The sequence below is a fragment of the Mesoplodon bidens genome, assembly GCF_964165515.1.
Source record: "Mesoplodon bidens genome assembly, chromosome: Y".
NCBI lineage: Eukaryota > Metazoa > Chordata > Mammalia > Artiodactyla > Ziphiidae > Mesoplodon > Mesoplodon bidens.
Genome location: NC_138180.1, coordinates 18967405 through 18985327, shown reverse-complemented (window position 1 = coordinate 18985327; position 17923 = coordinate 18967405). Strand labels below are relative to the sequence as shown.

The following is a 17923-nucleotide window of genomic DNA, read 5'->3' as shown; positions in this document are numbered from 1 at the left end:
TTTTTATCATAGTCGTTCGTGTAGAACTGCTCATATACTTTTTTATCCTCTACTGAAGCTGTCTTATGTCTAGGAAGCTCTCAAATAAGGAAGAAAGTCATTAGTTAGGTGAAGACAAGTATGGAATGTTTCTTAAAGAGGGGACTTCCCTGGTGGTGAAGTGGTAAAGAATCCGCCTGCCACAACATAGGCAGAACACTCTATGACATAAAAGACCCTTTTTGACCCACCGCCTAGAGACATGGAAATAAAAACAAACAAATGGGACCTAATGAAACTTCAAAGCTTTTGCACAGCAATGGAAAATATAAACAAGATGAAAAGACAACCCTCAGAATGGGAGAAAATATTTGCAAATGAAGCAACAGACAAATGATTAATCTCCAAAATTTACAAGGAGCTCATGCAGCTCAATATCAAAAAATAAACAACCCCATCCCAAAATGGGCAGAAGCCCTAAACAGACATTTCTCCAAAGAAGATATACAGTTTGCCAACAAACACATGAAAGGATGCTCAACACCACTAATCATTAGAGCAGTGCAAATCAAAACTACAATGAGGTGTCACCTCACACCAGTCAGAATGGCCATCATCAAAAAATCTACAAACAACAAATGCTGGCGACGGTGTGGAGAAAAGGGAGCCCTCTTGCACTATCGGTAGGAATGTAAATTGATACAGCCACTATGGAGAACAGTATGGAGGTTCCTTAAGAAACTAAAAATAGAACTACCATACGACCCAGAAATTCCACTCCTGGGCATATACCCTGAGAAAACCATAATCCAAAAACAGTCATGTACCACAATGTTCACTGCAGCTTTATTTACAAGAGCCAGGACATGGAAGCAACCCAAGTGTCCATCGACAGATGAATAGATAAAGATGTGGCTATACATACAATGGAATATTACTCAGCCATAAAAAAGAAACGAAATCGAGTTATTTGTAGTGAGGTAGGTGGACCTAGAGTCTGTGGTACATAGTGAAGTAAGTCAGAAAGAGAAAAACAAATACTGTACGCTAACACTTACATATGGAATCTAAAAAAAAAGGTTCTGAAGAACCTACGGGCAGGACAGGAATAAAGATGCAGACATAGAGAATGGACGTCAGGACACAGGGAGAGGGAAGGGTAAGCTGGGACGAAGTGAGAGAGTGGCATGGACTACCACATGTAAAATAGCTAGTGGGAAGAAGCCACAGAGCACAGGGAGATCTGCTTGGTGCTCTGTGACCACCTAGATGGGTGGGATGGGTGTGTGGAAGGGAGACGCAAGAGGGAGGGGACATGGGGATATATGTATATGTGTAGCTGATTCACTTTGTTATACAGCAGAAACTAGCACACCATGGTAAAGAAATTATACTCCAATAAAGATGTTAAAGAAGGAATCTGTAGACCCCACTCGCTGCAACTAGAGAAAGCCCATGCACAGCAACAAAGACACAACACAGCCAAAAATTAATTAATTATTTTTTTCAAAAGTAAGTTAACTTCCTTGGGCTTCAGTTTCTTCTTTTATGAAAGTAACGTGCTGAGTTAAACTCTGAAGGTCCTTTCCAATTAAAAATTCTGACTCTGTGACCAAAACCATAAAATGGTCATTCTTTCTTTCCTCCACATCATACACCCAAGTTCTTACCGTGACACTAGTATTTTCAAAGTGCACCATCATCACAATAGTCAGCAAATAAAGTTTATTACCATCTGATTGCCTCTCCATGGCGTGAAGTATTGATTGCATAAAATCATTCTGTTTGTTTGAGCCCAACAACAGTGAATCCATGGTTTGCTCCTCAAGAATGGTCAGCAACATGCAGATACCTGTAAGATCACGTATAGTTTTCTTGAATTGATTAAATAAAACTGTTCTAATGTCTTCTCCAGTTTAGTTGGCAAAAAGAATAACAAGACAGTAAGATGAAACCAAACAGTATCCAGTGCCTCAGACATTGAAGTCTGAGATATTCATATACAACTCCTCCTCCTAAGAACAGAACTTTAGACTGAATAAAAAGGGAAAATGGCACGAACCTGGTTAGAAAACCATTTCCAAAATGACTACCACACATTTTGCATCTCATAATATCAAAGACCCCTTAAATTTTAAGATCACTATATTTCAAGTACCAGTCACTGCCAAATATACACATGACTGTAAGACTCTGAATCAATGAAGTAGGACAGAACTACTTTAAGTCAATATACAACTTGATGAAAACCAAAGTTAGTATCGCTTTCTGCCAGGAAATATTTTACAGATGGGAAAAGAGGTATTAAACCTCTGTTTCAAGAGATCAAAACCCTATTAAGTTCAGCTGCTGTGCTAATACGGTAACATCTAATACTGCCTTAAATAAAAGATCTATTTGCCATACTTGAAAATGTACCTCTTACACAGATGATTTCTAGGATAAGAAATGTTTAAAGACAAGATGTTGTAATAGTCAATTTAATGACAGAACAAGAATTGTGAACTATGAAATCCTTTATTTAGCAATTTTGATCAGATTACCAGAAGAGATCCCTTCCCTTGCAGGATAATCATAAGAAATATTGGAAAATACTAATTATATGTGTGTAGGAACAATACTCACCTAACCAATAGTTTTTGTAGTTGGCAGTATCATACATGTGTGAAGGCAGAAGAATCAGTTTACCCTTCTCAAGGACAGAAGAAGTATCAATGTCTGGACTTTCGAAAAGCCCCAACTCAATAACTTTAAAAAGGCAAGTCAAAACCTCCTGTAAGTCATAATAATCATCTCTGTTCACTTTCCCCAAGTTTCTTGCTGTCAGGATAGCCCAACGTGAAACCTAAAAGTGTAACACATTCATTACTTCATTTAACACACAATTGTCTACAGAAAGAATACAGTTAAAATAAGATTCTCTACAGATTACAGAGGACACAAGATACATCAAATACTTTAAAAAAATCATTGCACCGTATATCTTAAACTTATACAGTGCTGTATGTCAATTATACCTCAATAAAACTGGAAGAAAAAAACTATCATATAGAATAAAGTACTTTAGGAAAAATACATGATTTTCAGACATTTAAAGGAAATAAACCAAAAGGTCCATGATGACAGAAAAAAAAAAAAGACGGAAGATACTAATTACAATTGAACTTTGAACAACACACAAGGGTTAGGGGCACCTACCCTCTGCGTAGTTGAATACACTAATATAATTCGAATATAACATAGTTGGCAGCCCTCCATATCCTGGTTCTGCATCATGGATTCAACTAACCTCGAACTGTGTAGTACTATACTACATGCTATTAAAAAGAATCTGTGTATAAGAGGACCCATGCAGTTCAAACCCCTGTTGCTCAAGGGTCAACTGGAATGCGACATGTGAACCTTACTTGATCCTGATTTGATCTAACCCTGATAAAGCATTTTTGAGAGAGTAACTTCCACTCCAATACTGACTAGAAATATATTATTATTATTATTATAAGTGTGTCGATGTAATTGTTCTTTTTAAAGAGCACTTACCTTTTTGATACACGAACTAAAGTATTTTATGGATGAAATGCTCTGATGTCTAAGATTTGCGGTAACTAAACAGGAGTAGAATATTGACCACATATTGATAACAGATGAAGCACAGTGATGGATATATGGGGGTTCACTACACCAATCTATTTTTGTATGTTTGTAATGTTCCATAATAGAAAGTTAAAAAAGGAAAAATGAAAAGAGAAACCTCAGAAGAAATCAAAGGTCACCTCTACATGGCGATATAGCATAGGGAAGTGATTTTAAATTTATTCTGCACTACAAACTGAATTTAGTGATCACAACCAACCTTAAAAACTAAATAATTTTTTTTAAAAAAATCAGTGGGCTTCCTTCATAGTAACAGTAAGTACTGTTTTGTGAAATGTTTAGGTCACGTATGTCTATATGTGTGTGAACTCGATGAAGAATATTTTTACTTAGGTTATGGGCAGAAAAGTTTGCAAAACATAGAACTAGTGGACAAAAGAATGGGCTCTATGCCAACATAATTAAGTAATGGATTTTAAGCTATCGAAAAAAAATACAAAGGAATCAATGAGTCTATAACTTATGATAAACAGATGAATAAATGAAGAGCAGGGAAAATGGCTCTTGACTATAGTATAATCAATGTCAAGTGCTGACTGGTAAACGTGTAAAGTGCTGGGGTTGAAACTATTTTGCAATCTTAGAAAAACTGGCTCAGGGAAGAACCATCAGGTAATGCTAAATTTAGGAGAACATTTTGGTGAGGAGTAAGGTATTTATGTGATCTTAGAGTACTTAAGAAATAGACATTGTACAGTGAAGAAACTGGACAACACCTCAACTAGATGATCAAAATTAACATCACCATGAGAGGCCGGATGATATGGCATGCCGTATATCTGACAGCCTGAGAAGGACATAACATCCTTCACTTATGTAGTATTCCAGTTGGAACGTATAACCGAAGCCTAACCATGCGCAAGCATCAGACAAACCCAAAATGAAAAGCATTCTATTTTTTGTAAATGGGAGGGAGGCAGAAATGACTATTCTTCAGAAATGTAATTGTCATAAAAGACAAAGATAGGCTGCGGAAATGTTACAGATTAAGGGAGACTAATGTAACACAACTACATGTAAATCCTGATCCTTGTCTGGATACTGGAGTACAGGGGGAATATGCTACAAAGTACACTGGATCACACGACACAACTGGAAAAAAGACCTTACTGTGTCAATGTTAAAGTCACTGAAGTTTATAATATTGTGAGAATATACTTATTCTTAGGAAATATACACTGAAGTATTTAGGGGCAAAAGGCTATGATACATGCAACCTACTCTCAAACGGTCAGAAAACAAACAGCTTTGTAGTTAACTGAAAGCAAATGATAGAACAAATGGAGTGAAACATTAGTAATTGGTGAATACAGCTAAAGAATATACAGGTGTTTTCTACTTTTTTTTATTTTTGAGAATTTTCTGAAAATTTTAAAGTATTTTCAAATAAAAACTTTAAAAAAAGCATTAGGGCTCTGGATCAGGCTGCCTATATACAAATCCCAGTCACCATACTAGCCTGTGTAACTGTGGTTAAGTCTCCTGACTCAGTATCCTCACCTACAAAAACACATATATAATGAAGAATACAGTCATTCCTGGCCCTGCAGACCCAGTCACCCAGTCTGCAAGTGCTTGGCCCAGGTCCTGGTTGCTCAGCTGGACCTGCTTCCTCTACTGCTTTGCAGCTTTAAGAAAGCCAGTCCCGGAGAGCAGCTGGCTGTACTTTCTGTCAGTCTTCTTTCACAGGCAGGAAAGCCCCACCCTTATTTTAAGCACAGGCCTCGACTCTGGTTCTACCCTTGCCTGGAGTAGACTTGTAATTCTTATTATCATGCACAAACTCAGTCCCCTGCTACCTACAGCCACCCAGGCCGACATACAGGTTTCCACCATGTATCACTTTGTATTTCTGTTCCATTACTGGTCCAAAGAAACATTTACCCTTTAAAAAGTGTGACTATACCTTTTAGAATTCCACTTTTTGAATTCTTTTCTATCATTGTTTGGGTTTGGCACAAAGGAGACAGAAATTCACCACCATTCTGACTGGAAACGCCATTACCGTGTTCTTTCTTCGCCACTTAAAAAGAAAGCCTCTTTACTATCCTTCTATTGGCAGAGCAACCCTTCGTGGCTATTGTCTTAACGTTGTAACTCAGTTCTAGAGGCCAATGTGCACAGGTCCTACTGCACACGCTACCTCGCCACATGATGTTAAGTCCTCAAACTCGAGCAATCAGCTCAAAGTCAGGTTCCAAGCCTCTGGTGTTGCTCTCTGCTTCTGTCTACCTACTGTTCTGATTCTCATGTTCCTCTTCCTGTTTGGCACCTAAGAACTGAATCTCCTTGTTCTCCCCTCTACCCCATCACCTGTTAAAAATCTCATCTATTAGCAAAATAATTATTTCAAGTGTTTTAACTGGTATTTCCATGTGCTTGGAGCGGGGCAGGCAAGCAAGAAAAGCAAGAGAGAACTCTCCTTCTTCGTTAGTTCAGGTCAACACACTGAAAGTTCAGATTATTCCCTCATTTGTCTTTTAAACTGAAGCATCACCTGTCAGAACTGTTTCCCTACTCTTTTAACCCTCTTCTTTGAGCCCCCCAGCACCCCCTCCTGAACTACAGTAATGTTACAACAACAAGAGAATAACTTTGGCAAATATTTTAAACAAAGTACACATCAAAAACCTCTATTATAGTTATCTGTAATATAGGTGCAAAAATAAAATATCCCCTCTTCCACTGCCTAACACACACACTCACCATTTCATTGGGATGGACCAAAAACAAATAGATCCCTGGATGTTTGTCAAAAACCTGAAAGGAGCAGTTAGCTTGTTCCATCCGGCAAAGTGCTTCAACGCATAATTCATCTAAATAGAAAAAATAAGGCAGTAAACATAAGACATAAATCTTATCAACGTATCAAGATTCCCTAAATTTGGCTCCTTCAGTTGCTCTGTAAGTAAATGAAAAGTTGCTCCTTTTTTTTTTAAACTGAGGCATAAAAATGCTGTAAATGTAGGAATGATATTTAGCTGCTGAAAGACCGGTAGGTTGATCATAGTGTGTGCCTACGAATTGCTCTGACTTTCCTAGTACAAACATCTTTTTTCACACTGGGCATAATTATCTCCAGAGGGCACCTTCTTAGAAGTATGGCTATAGGTCCAATTCCATTAGCATTTTACATTTTGATCCATGAGGACTTTATCTTGTACCACAGGGATAAAATCAGCTTTGCCCCACAAATGGCTATTTTGTCCTACTCTCAGTTACTGAGTAATCCATTTTCTCCACTGGTTTGAAATGCTATCATCAGCAAAGAGTAAGTTCCCCAAATATATTCAGTTTACTTCTGGAGTCTCTACACTGCTCCATGAGTCTATCTGTACCAGCACTATCTTAATCCCTGTTGCTTCATGGAAATTTCTTCATCACTCTTTCAAAAGTATACTGAATAGGCTCATACGTTTACCATATCAGATGAATCAACTTTATTTTGTCAAGCTTCAAAGAATATTGTAGTGACAGTGGTTAGCTTTGGGAAGGAGGGACAATGACTGGAAAAGTAAGAGGAGAGCTTCTGGTGTGTTGATGATGATTTGTTTCTGACCTGGGTGCCAGCTACACAAGTATGCTTAGTTTATGAAAAATCAAGCTTATACAGTTTTCTGGATATGGTACTCTTTAATAAATGTTTGAAAAATTACTTGTTCGAATTTAAAAATCTAGTTATTTTGAATTTATTTAGAAAGAACTGATTTATCTAATAAATCTTTAGATATACTTTTCAATTTACTGAAAATACAGAGGATAGAGAAACAAGTCAAATAACATGACAAGGAAGAAATCAGAAAAGTCCAGGAAGCACATTATTCTTTAGGGCAACCATCTGGTCTCAGCAAGTCAAAGTTATGACAAAAAAAAATCTATCTATCTATCTATCCATCTGTCTATTTATCTAACTATATCTATACCTGTGCACACATACGTAAAAGTAAACTATTCTGGATTAAAAGAGACGTAAGAAATATGGAACCAAATGGAACCAAATGCACAGTCCCTGATTGGACTCTAATTTAAATAAATCATCCAAAAAACACATTTTGCAACTACTGGGAAAATCTGAATGTGGACTAGATACAGTAGTGGGTGCCTTAAAGGTACTGTTATTTTGTTAGATTTGACAGATCAGGAAAATGTCTTCAAGAGATTCATATTAAGAAATGCAAATATAAATGGCCAAAATCTAGACAGACATAATATGCTATGCCATTGTGATTACTGAAAACTACTACAGACCAGTGGTTCTCAACCTGGCGATTTTGTCCCCCACTGGCCCTGACCCCCAACTCCCAAGGGACGTTTGGCAATATCTGGAGACAATTTTGCTTGTCACAACTAGGGTAATGGGGAGAGCCAGTCACTACCAGCATCTAGTGGAGAGAGGCCAGGGATGCTGCTAAACATCCTACAATAAACAGCATGTCCCTCACGCACCAAGATTTATCCAGTCCAAAATGTCAACAGTTCCAAGTATGAAAAACCCTGCTACAGACAAATTCCAAGAATGAAAATTAATTGAATGGATAGAAGAATAAATATGTGATAAAGCAAATACAGCAAGATATCAGCAGCTGTACAATCTATGTGGTGTGTATATGGTATTCACTGTGTAATTCACTTTTCTAGGTTTGGAAATGCTCAAAATAAAACGTTTGGAAAAAAAAGTATCCTAAGTATATGTTTAAGAAACAGATTTTCAATATAGATAAACCCAAATTCTTACAATTCTTAAAATATAAAAATGATACAACTGTGAAACACCCAAGATACTCACTAACACGCTCATGTAAAAGCAAATAAGGATATTTCAGTATTTCAAGAAGAGCAACTCGAAGCTTATTTTCAAAGTCTTGCCCAGTAAGGTCAAACAGCTGTGCCTCTCCATTGTTGTCTACTATATATAACTCGTCATCGTCTCCAATTTCTCCCTTCATGGCCTTTTCAAAGTGATTTATGAGACGTGAGGTTTCTAATTCCCATAAAACCTACAGGAAAAGTAAAACGGGCAGTGTGCTTTATATCTTATTAGCAACAAAATATACTGGATGTGACGATCCTTCTAGAAAGCCTTTTCCTAAGCATAAAAATTCAGAAGTTTAAAGAAGTACCAGGGCTTCCCTGGTGGCACAGCGGTTGAGAGTCCGCTTGCCGATGCAGGGGACACGGGTTCGTGCCCCGGTCCGGGAAGATGCCACATGCCGCAAAGCTGCTGGGCCCGTGAGCCGTGGCTGCTGAGCCTGCGCGTCCGGAGCCTGTGCTCAGCAACGGGAGAGGCCACAACAGTGAGAGGCATGCGTACCAAAAAAAAAAAATTATATTAAAGAAAACAGTCACTGAACATAAAAGTGGCTTTTATGATACATGAACATGAGTACATAGAGCATGAGATGTTTACAACATTGCTCTTGCAGAGTTTTGTTATCAACAGCACTGTCAACTATACTCTATTGAAAAGGAAATGAGAAGTTGGAGCTTCTTTACACAAGCTGGGCCTTCACTGACTTCCCTCCTACGTTCCAGCCATAGGTAATTACCTTGAAACATCAGCTTTAGCATAAAGGCATTGGTTAGCTTCATTGCCAGGCAACTTTGTAAACATAAAGTTTTCCTCAAAATGTTCATAACTTATCATCCCCTCCTCTCTTCTATATTATTATACGTAACTCTATGGTCTGTATTCCATTTCTCATCAGATAAATATAATAAACCAATATTCAAAGCCACATATTTAAAATTATATGTTTCACTTTGGTTCCTGTGAATGAAAAAAATGTTTGTCTTTATTGATTTATAGCACTTAACATTAAAAAATGAAGAGGGGGGGAAAAAAGAACTATTAGCCAATAAAAGAATAACCCAAGCCATTCAGATACCTGGCTGTTAAGAAAGTCAAACACAATGACATTAAAACATGAACCCAAAAAAACCCCATACGTCACTTCATTTCATGAAACTGTTTCACATCAAAATGTCTAAAAGTGGAGGATTATAAAATTCTGCTTTAGATTTCAATTCAATTCCATCAATCAATAAGCATTTATTCAGCACCTACTATCTACCAGGCTATGAGTTACATACTACACGTATATTAGCATTCACAGTTTAAATCACGTTTTCAGTTCCCTGAATGCTTCCAACAGAGTTTAAATTTATTCTCTTCCTAGTTATCAAGATCTGAAAAATACTGCCCAATTAATGTAAAGTATCTTATGTAAGAATGGCAATTCATCCCTTGCTTTGTGGTATTCCGCCACACATTCTAAGCAGTAGCAGAGGTCTTCATCAGCTGTTTGAAATTCACTGGAGTGGGTCTTGGATGCATAGCGTTGCAGGAAGTCAATGGTGGAAATACCACCTGGTGTACACCAACAACATGTGCTCATTCTGTACCTGTATCCAGAAAAGAAGACATGGAAAGACTAAAGAAAAAAAAAACACACAACACTTCAGGCCTATTCTGGTGGAGAATGGGTACATTTCCTACTAATGATCATGTCTTCAACTTACAATGTGCCTCGACCACATCCAGAACATTCTGCTGGCCAGCTTATCAATCACTGGCTAAACTCAATCTGAGCTTACTCGTAAAAACTTTACCTTTGACACATGAAAAATAATGAAATGAAAGCAGTTAGTAATAAACATCATAAGGCAACATACAGCTGTGTTATAAAGCCGGCTCAAAACTATACAGTACTGATGGGAAATTATATACAGAGACATAGAATTATCAATGTTTTCAAAGTACAGATTTTGGAGTGTTCTAATCATGTACTGGAGTCAAGTGAAAAGCTCAGGAAACCTTTCACATTCCCTGAGGCCCTGCTCCCGAAATCCCTGGAAACCTTAGAAATCCACAAATATTAGTCCATACCAATAACAAAAACTCATATAGAGAAGAATTTTCTCTTGGTTTGGAAGTATATATACACATGAATTTGCACATGTGTGTATGAACTGCTGCCCATAACTCACTGCTCGTCAAGGCAGTATAAACTGTAATGGCTGCAAATATAATAGCTACAAACCTATTCCTACTAAGTTTGAAACTTACAGTTTTCAACTGTCTCCAATTTGGGGTTTTATACTACCATCAGTGCCTCCACCATCCAAACTCAAGTAAAAAGGGTTAAATGAAATTAATTTCAGAGATTGGTTCAAGATGGCGGAGTACAGGATGTGCACTCACTCCCTCTTGCGAGAGCACCGGAACCACAACTAACTGCTGAACAATCATCAACCGGAAGACACTAGAACTCACCAAAAAAGATACCCCACATCCAAAGACAAAGGAGAAGCTGCAATGACGAGGGGCGCAATCACAATAAAATCAAATACCATAATTGCTGGGCTGGTGACTCACAAACTGGAGAACACTTATACCACAAAGTCCACCCACTAGAGTGAAGGTTCTGAGCCCAATGTCAGGCTTCCCAACCTGGGGGTCCGGCAACGGGAGGAAGAATTCCTGAAGAATCAGACTTTGAAGGCTAGCAGGATTTGATTGCAGGAATTTGACAGGACTGGGGGAAACAGAGACTCCACTCTTGCAGGGCACACACAAAGTAGTGTGAGCACTGGGACCCAGGGGAAGGAGCAGTGACCCCATAGGAGACTGAACCAGACCTGCCTGCTAGTGTTGGAGGGTCTCCTGCAGAGGCAGGAGGGGAGGTGGCTGTGGCTCACCGTGGGGACAAGGACGCTGGTGGCAGAAGTTCTGGGAAGTACTCCTCGGTGGGAGCCCTTCCAGAGTCCGCCATTAGCCCCACCAAAGAGCCAGGTAGGCTCCAGTGCTAGGTCGCCTAAGGCCAAACAACCAGCAGGGAGGGAATGCAACCCCACCCATCAGCAGATAAGCAGATTAAAGTTTGACTGAGCCCTGCCCACCAGAGCAACACCCAGCTCTACCCACCACCTGTCCCTCCCACCAGGAAGCCTGCACAAGCCTCTTAGGTAGCCTCAGCCACCAGAGGGCAGACAGCAGAAGCAAGGAGAACTACAATTCTGCAGCCTGGGGAAGGAAAACCCTATTCACAGAAAGACAGACAAAATGAAAAGGCAGAGAGTGCTTTGTACCAGATGAAGGAACAAAATAAAACCCCAGAAAAACAACTAAATGAAGTGCAGATAGGCAACCTTCCAGAAAAAGAATTCAGGAAAATGACAGTGAAGATGACCCAGGACCGTGGAAAAAGAATGGAGGCAAAGATCGAGAAGATGCAAGAAAGGTTTAACAAAGCCCTACAAGAATTAAAAGAAAAAAAACACCTAGAAGAATTAAAGAACAAACAGAGATGAACAATACAATAACTGAAATGAAAAATACACTAGAAGGAGTCAACAGCAGAGTAACTGAGTCAGAAGAACGGATAGGTGATCTGGAAGACAGAACGGTAGAATTCACCTGCTGTGGAACAGAATAAAGAAAAAAAGAATGAAAAGAAATGATGACAGCCTAAGAGACCTCTGGGACAACATTAAACGCAACACCATTCACATTATAGGGGTCCCAGAAGGAGAAGAGAGAGAGAAAGGACCCAAGGAAATATTTGAAGAGATGATGGACGAAAACTTCCCTAACATGGGAAAGGAAATAGCCACCCAAGTCCAGGAAGCGCAGAGAATCCCAGGCAGGATAAACCCAAGGACAAACACGCCAAGACACATAGTACTCAAATTGACAAAAAATTAAAGACAAAGAAACATTACTGAAAACAACAAGGGAAAAACGACACGTAACATACAAGGGAAGTCCCATAAGGTTAACAGCTGATTTCTCAGCAGAAACTCTACAAGCCAGAAGGGAGTGGCACGATATATTTAAAGTGATGAAAGGGAAGAACCTACAACCAAGATTACTCTACCTGGCAAGGAGCTCATTCACATTCAATGGAGAAATCAAAAGCTTTACATACAAGCAAAAGCAAAGAGAATTCAGCACCACCAAACCAGCTCTACAACAAATGCTAAAGAAACTTCTCTAAGTGGGAAACACAAAAGAAAACGACCTACAAAAACAAACCCATACCCATTAAGAAAATGGTAATAGGAACATACATATCAATAATTACCTTGAACATGAATGGATTAAATGCTCCAACCAAAAGACACAGGCTCGCTGAATGCATACAAAAACAAGACCCATATATATGCTGCCTACAAGAGACCCACTTCAGACCTAGGAACAGTTACAGACTGAAAGCGAGGGGATGGAAAAAGATATTCCAGGCAAATGGAAATCAAAAGAAAGCTGGAGTACCAATACTCATATCAGATAAAATAGACTTTAAAATAAAGAATGTTACAAGAGACAAGGAAGGATGCTACACAATGATCAAGGGATCAACCCAAGAAGAAGATATAACAATTATAAATATATATGCACCCAAAATAGGAGCACCTCAATATGTAAGGCAACTGCTAACAGCTATAAAAGCGGAAATCAACAGTAACACAATAATAGTGGGGGACTTTTTTTAATGTTAATTTATTTATTTTTGGCTGTGTTGGGTCTTCGTTGCTGCGTGCTGGCTTTCTCCAGCTGCAGCAAGCAGAGGCCACTCTTTGTTGTGGCATGTGGGCTTCTCATTGCGGTGGCCTCTCTCGTGGAGTACGGGCTCTAGGTGCGTGGGCCTCAGTAGTTGTGGCATGCGGTCTCAGTAGTTGTGGCTCTCAGGCTCTAGAGCACAGGCTCAGTAGTTGTGGCCTGCAGGCTCTGTAGCACAGGCTCAGTAGTTGTGGCGCACAGGCCCAGTTGCTCCACAGCATGCGGGATCTTCCAGGACCAGGGCTCGAACCCGTGTCCCCTGCACTGGCAGGCAGACTCTCAACCACTGAGCCACCAGGGAAACCCGGAACAGAAACAAAGTGCACAAAACACAAAAGGATGGGGGCATGTCAAAGGGACATAATAGACACCAACCTGAAGAGCTCCCAGCGGCCAAAGCTGAAACAATCTGAGTAACAAAATAATGTAATATTGGATTATAACCCACAGTATAAATATACATGAATCCATACTGATACAAATGCATGAATAAACAAATGTGGGGGAAGGAACAAACTTTCCTTATGGAAGAATTGCAAATAATATATACAGATACTCCCCATTCCAGGAAGTGGAGCTTAATCCCACCCTATCTTGAGCGAGGGCTGGACTTGGTGAAACACTTCCAAATAAGAAAGGATGCAAAGTGAAAATCACACTTATGGTGGAGACACCTGGCAAACACAACCTCAAACCAAGTGATCAAGGTTAACATCACCAGTGGTTAAGTCGTGTTGGTAACCCCTGACACAATGTGATGAGGCAGGAACTTCAACTCTGCAGTATGCTTCCCCAAACCCACAACCCCAGTCTATTCATGCGAAAAACATCAGACAAACTCAATGTATTAGCCAAACAGCTATTAGCCAGTCTTTGACAAAAATGGAGAAAACCACACCCAAGGGAAATCAAACCAAGTGTTCTATCATATGGAAACATTTTATTGGGAATTGGGCCAGGAAATTACCCAACAAAACCGGTCTTGAAAACTTGACCTTCATTATCTAATGAATGTATATCAGCCTGATGGGAAAAAAGTTACAAACCCAACTGTAAACCCAATGAAGTTCATTGCCTAACTGGATGATCCTAATCCATGCATTCTCATCAGGAGTGACATCATCCTCAAGGAGATGAAAACTGGTTAGTGGAACACATCCTACTCTTTTTACATATAAAGCACAAGTATATGGACATTACGTAAAGAAGTATATAATATATATTGGTGGGATTAAAATTCATGGGAAATTCATAGGAAAGAAATGTCTTAAACGTTTCCTTTCAGAGAGGGAGAAGGGACAATAAAAGGTTAAGAAACATGACCCAAGTCATTGAATACTTGGGTACAGAAACTTGACAATGTTACATTTTTGAATGCATTACCACCCAAAAATTCAGAGTGCATAATAAGCTCTGCTAATGGGAAACTGATCACATCTTGACAGTATTTATAGTTTCTGTACAATCAAAAACATGTATTTGTCTTGTGAACTGATTTTTAAAATTTATTAAATATTAACTGTATACTTTCTTCAGGCTTCTGAAAAGAATGCAGGGCAGCTTTCAACATTAAAGTATAAAGAAAAAGACATTTTAGAAGGCAATTTAGAAAGGGAGAGAAATCAAAACTTATGTACAAGAAATTTAATTTCAATAAGGCCTAATTTAGGAGCTTCCTGAAAAGTAGAGCAGAAAAATAGCATGAGTTACACAGTCCTTGTGTGAAAAATTAAAAAAGTAATATGCTAGTTCAGCTGGAGAGTCCTGCCCTTTCCTAACACTAATTCTAATTCAATTACATTTTTTAAGGGTGCTGCAAACTAGGGAATATGAAGTAACAGAATAGACACTATGTTTCTGAAGAATATAAATTTCACTCAAAGAACTTCTCATACTTGAAAAACCAGTAATATAATACCAGGAAGTTAAAAGTCTGCAGAAGCTGTGTTTTTCCAGTGATGTAATCTAATTCAACAAGTTTCACCCTTCTAGACAATGCAAGGACAGAAAATGAAACTCAGGGAAGATTTCTCAAACATCAGTTGTTTCAAGCTTGACTTGAGCAGGAAACAAGACTGCAGTCAACTGCAACTTTGAAAAAATCAAGGTACTGAAGTACAAATAAAATGTTGTACACATTTTTTTTTTTTTTTTTTTGCGGTACACGGGCCTCTCACTGCTGTGGCCTCTCTCGTCGCAGAGCACAGGCTCTGGACGCGCAGGCTCAGCGGCCATGGCTCACGGGCCTAGCCGCTCCGTGCAGCATGTGGGATCTTCCAGGACTGGGGCACGAACCAGTGTCCCCTGCGTCGGCAGGTGGACTCTCAACCACTGCGCCTCCGGGGAAGCCCAAAATGTTGTATACTTTAAAATAATTATTAACAGAGAAGTTAGTTAGCAAAATAAACTTTCTAGTAAAAAAAAAAAATATGGAGGCTGCTTTTTATTTCACTCACTCAGAGAGCTGGCTTACTTCCACATTCCAGAAAGCAAACTAAATGTTCTCAAAGTAGATAGGAGGTACTGCCATATAACAGATAAGTGCCATGGAATTTAGAAAACAGAGAGAACAGTGCTACAGCAAATCAACAATAGAAACATGTTTCCATAGTTCCTCTCAAAGGCCATAAGTGGGTGTGGTTATGTTCCTAAAACTAAAATCATCATTGGCCTGATAGCTAAGCCCAAAAAAATCTCAACAGGGTATACTGAAATTTTTTCTTTTAAGGGAAAACTGCTGGTAGATGACTATGAATCTTGCAAATTTTTGTACAATTCAGTTCTTCTGGAGGACAGTTTTGTTAAGTTCATCAGTGATTTTACTGCTTGGAATCATTACTGAACCACAAATGGGGGAGTCCAGGGAATCCTCAAGCTGCATGACAGAAGTAAGAGCGGCTCCTGTGCATCAGAGAGACAGTATTTTTGCCAATAACATAGGATGCTTCACCAGAGGTATAACTGTAATTTTCTATTGACTTATCCAGGGGATATCATTTATCAATAATAGCTGGCCAGAAACTTCAAATAACAATCACTTTCTTCTATCCTTCCTAGCTAAACTTTTTGAAAATTTATTTATTTTAAACTTCTTCACAATTGCTTTTATTTATTTTTTTCCTCGGCCACGCTGAGCGGCTCGAGGGATCTTAGTTTAGATCTCTGACAAGGGATTGAACCCAGGCCACGGCTGTGAAAGCGCCGAGTCCTAACCACTGGACCACCAGGGAACTCCCCTTGAAAAAATAATTTAGATTCACTTCTTTAGCTCCTTTGCACTCTGGCTTCTAACTTATGTTTCACTGAATGTTTTCACAAAAGTCCCTAATAATCTCTTTAATACCAAATCCAGTAGGTTCTTTAATGGACTCCTCTAAAGCATATGAAACTGCTAAGCATGTATTCCTTAGCTACGACAACACACCATTCTTCTCTCACTTCCTCTACCCAGCCCCCATAATCATCTGTTCCTTTTCCCCCTGCTTCATATCAACATTTCCAAAGGTTTGTCCTCAGGACTCTAACCCTTCATTCAATATCCTCTTTGTGGGTGACAATTCAACCTATTTCTTCAACTACTATTTATAATGAAGCTTCCCCAAAGACTGAGAACGTAGGTAAAACTCAATGCCATGTTTGTGTTTCAGCTACTCAATAAATGATAGCCTAGCCTAGAATTCCACAAAGATATACAGCTGCCCTTCAGTTTCTGCAGGGGATTGGTTCCAGGAGTACCCCCCATGCATACCAAAATCTGCAGATGCTCAAGTCCCTTCCATAAAATAGTGGAGTACAGGGAACACAGTTGGCCCTCTATATCCACACATGGGAAACCCAAAGATATGGAAGGCTGACCGTACTCAATATCCAACTGTACAGTGAATCTATACTCACTTGACAGTTGCCTCAAAGTAAACAGGACCAGAACAGAACAAAGTCCTTCCCGTCAATGTGTTATCTGTCCTGTATTCTCTGCATCCACGGTATTACCATGACTTCACTTTTCAAACCAGTAACCTGTGAATTCTCCTATGCTATCCTCCCTTAGCCCCCATCTCTACAAGTTCTATAGAGTCTACCACCTTGATTACCTCTGTACTTTACTCTCAGTGAGACTGCCATTTCCTTAGTTCAATACATTTTCATTATTTGTCTGGATTACAGAAGAAACCTAAATGATCTGCCTCTTGTTTGATCCACCATCAATTCTTCCTCCAAAGTGCTGCCAAAGGCCAAAGCCGAAACCAGACTCTAAAAGCACAAATGACTCCTCTACCTTTGGCCGATAAAATTAAAATTTCTGACCTCACCACACAAGGCTCTCCATGACCTGGCTTCAGCATCATCTCTTGACATTCCCCCTCACTTGCACTTCCTAAAATGCTTCCTGGTGTTTGGCATTACCTGCCTTTATGGAAGCTCTTCCATCTGCCTTGGACACCTACTCTTCATACCTTTGCCTGTTTCTTAACCCTGGATGTGCCTCAGACTCACCAAAGGAACTTGGCAAAAAAAATTAGCAAAGGCACATGGTGAGATACCACTGAGAAAATTCAGATGCGTTCTAAAAAAGACTCCACCAGTACGTCTGATAAAAAGCCAGATTTGGGGGACATCCCTGGTGGTCCAGGGGGTAAGACTCTGCACTCCCAATGCAGTGGGCCGGGGTTCGAGCCCTGGTCTGGGAACTAGATCCCACATGCATGCCGCCACTGAGAGTTCACAAGCCAC

At 39.4% G+C, this 17923-nt stretch overlaps 1 pseudogene across 1 annotated transcript in view; it reads right to left on the bottom strand.

The window, feature by feature from the left end:
* LOC308609644 (putative helicase senataxin) overlaps positions 1 to 9222 on the bottom strand; it is a 60801-nt pseudogene extending 51579 nt beyond the window's left edge. The window contains exons 1-5 of the transcript in view: positions 9127 to 9222; positions 8420 to 8630; positions 6340 to 6449; positions 2605 to 2824; positions 1712 to 1831 (exon numbers count right to left, since the gene is read on the bottom strand). The product of the transcript in view is annotated as a putative helicase senataxin (transcript). The remainder of the gene's footprint in view (positions 1 to 1711; positions 1832 to 2604; positions 2825 to 6339; positions 6450 to 8419; positions 8631 to 9126) is intronic.
* Between the last annotated feature and the right edge of the window lie 8701 nt (positions 9223 to 17923).